General features: G+C 41.9%; 1 pseudogene; it reads left to right on the forward strand.

The window, feature by feature from the left end:
- Positions 1–1,234: 1,234 nt before the first annotated feature.
- On the forward strand, positions 1,235–2,073 carry LOC115870890 (annotated as a pseudogene).
- The last annotated feature ends 353 nt before the right edge of the window (positions 2,074–2,426 follow it).

Here is a 2,426-nt window from a genome sequence, read left to right on the forward strand (position 1 = left end):
ATAAAATTTGGTATCCTATTGTTTTCACTTAGCACTATATTACTCACATTTTTTTGTGCGCTATAGTTTCTATACCAATCAAACAACATAGTTCATTGCTCATTGCGGCACAGACCTATGTAAAGCATTAAAACAAAGATTTCACTTTGGTCTACAAGGAAGGAAAGTGACTGAAGAGTGGCTCTCCTGGGAAACTGGGAATAGTTTCATTTGTAGGATCTAAGAAGATCAGGTTTTGTGTGACCATGGATTGGGAAAATAGGAAAAACTGATTATTATGAGCAGGAAATTCCCTGAAATTAGAGAATATCAGGCAGATGCTTGTCTTTTTTTTTTAACTATGTCAAGGCATTGGCCTTTGTGGATCATAACAAACTGTGGGTAACATTGAGAAGGATGGAATTCCACAGCACTCCGTTATGCCCACGAGGAACCTGTACACCGATCAAGATACAGTCATCCAAACAGCACAAGGAAATACCACATGGTTTGAAATCAGGAAAGGTGCTTTTCAAGGTCGTATTCTCTCACCCCACACATTCAATCTGTATAAGGAGCAAATTCTCTTAAGAAGCTGGGCTGTGTCAGAAGAACACCACATCAGCATTGGAGGAAGGATCACTGGCAAGTTGCCAGATGCAGTACACAGCCTTGCTTGCTGAAAGCTGAGAGGAAGACCAAAGGACTGGTGACGATAAAAGATGACAGTCTTCAGTATGGATTACAATTCAGTTTAAAGGAAGTGCAAATGCTCACACTGGGAAAAGAGCAGAACGTCATGATAAACTGATAAAAGACTGAATTGTCAACAGTGTCGTTTTACTTGGATCCACAATCCTGCCAATGGAAGCAGCACTTGAGAAATGAAAGGACATACTTGCATTGGACAATTCTGCTGCATAGGACCTATTTGAAATGTTAAAGATGTCACTTTGAGGGCTAAGGGGCACCTGACCCAAGGCCACAGTATTTTCCATCGTCTCATATGCCTGTGAAAGATGGACAGTGAATAAGAAAATCTAGTCAATTTACCCACAAGGCTACAACTCTATCCAAATTTACCCTCAAACCTTTTGTTGCATCAGACCTGTCATTATTACCCAATTAAATTGGCTCTTTCAATCACTAGGTTTCTGTTTCACAGGCTATAAATATGTGCTATTGTTTTCCTTGCTCCAAGTGTTTTTATAGCGATTGATTTTGTCAAAATTTCCAGCGTTGTAGCTATGATATAATGGAAATTACTATTTGTAAACCTATACCAATAACTTATTTTGAGAAGGTGGTAGTTAAAGAAAAGGAGCTCTTTCCTAGCTTGCAGTGTGGTGGTGAAAAGGCTTAGAAGAAGCTGGACACCAGCGAGAAGAAGCCTGAAGTCAAGAGAGCAGATGGCAGTGGCAAAGTTAAGAAGGCTAAGATCAAGAGCAAAAAGCTCAAGAAGAGGGAGTCCTACTGCCCAAACCCCATCCTAGCCAGAGGAATTGGCCAGTATTCCTGCTCCACCGTGTATTCCAGAAAGGCCAAGTACAACAGGAAGTGTTCAGCAGCCAAATCCAGGGTTGAGAAGAAGGAGAAGGCCCTGGCTACTGTCACAAAGCCAGTTGGTAGTGACAAGAATGGTGAGACCCAAGTGGTCACACTGCAAAATGCCTTGGTGTCACCCTACAGAAGATGTGCCTCGGAAGCTGTTGAGCCACGGTGAAAAGCCCTTCAGCATCACCCCGAGACCATTCCCCGGAAACAGCTGGGCAGTGGCTTGCTGGTACTGACCAGATCCCTCTCCCTCAATCGTGTTCCTCTGTGTAGAACGCACCTGAAAACTGTCAGCGCCACCTCCACCAAAATTGTTATCAGTGGTGTGAAAATACCCAGACATCTCACAGACGCCTACTTCAAGAAGAAGCTGCACTAGCCCAGACACCAAAAAGGCGAAAAGTTGATCAAAAAGCCCAGACTCACAAATTTTGGCAATAATCAAAAGTGATACCCCAGCTGCAAGGCTACTTGCATGCCACCTTTGCACTCACAAATGGAATTGATCCTCACCAAATTGGTGTTCTAGAGTTGTTCTAGAGTTCTTGCAAATAACCTAATGAAATAACTGATAAAAGTTTGAAAAAGGAAAAGAGGGGGAAAAGTCTTCCACTCATTTACTAATAGTATAACTAGCAATGTTTTAATTCAATATAGAAATACTTTTACATTTGAACAATTTGTTATTGTTAGATACCATTAAGTCAGCTCCAACACATTGCAACCCTATGTACAACAGAACAAACCACCTCCCAGTCCTGCACCATCTCACAGTTGTCATTTTTGAGGCCACTGTAGTCAGTTATCTCACAGGGGGCCTTTCTCTGTTTCACCAACTCTTTACTTTCTGATGACATACATGCCCAAAGTATGTGAGATGAAGTCTCACCATT

The sequence above is a fragment of the Echinops telfairi genome, unplaced genomic scaffold (assembly GCF_000313985.2).
Source record: "Echinops telfairi isolate 266 unplaced genomic scaffold, ASM31398v2 ScPeMD7_2573;HRSCAF=3158, whole genome shotgun sequence".
NCBI lineage: Eukaryota > Metazoa > Chordata > Mammalia > Afrosoricida > Tenrecidae > Echinops > Echinops telfairi.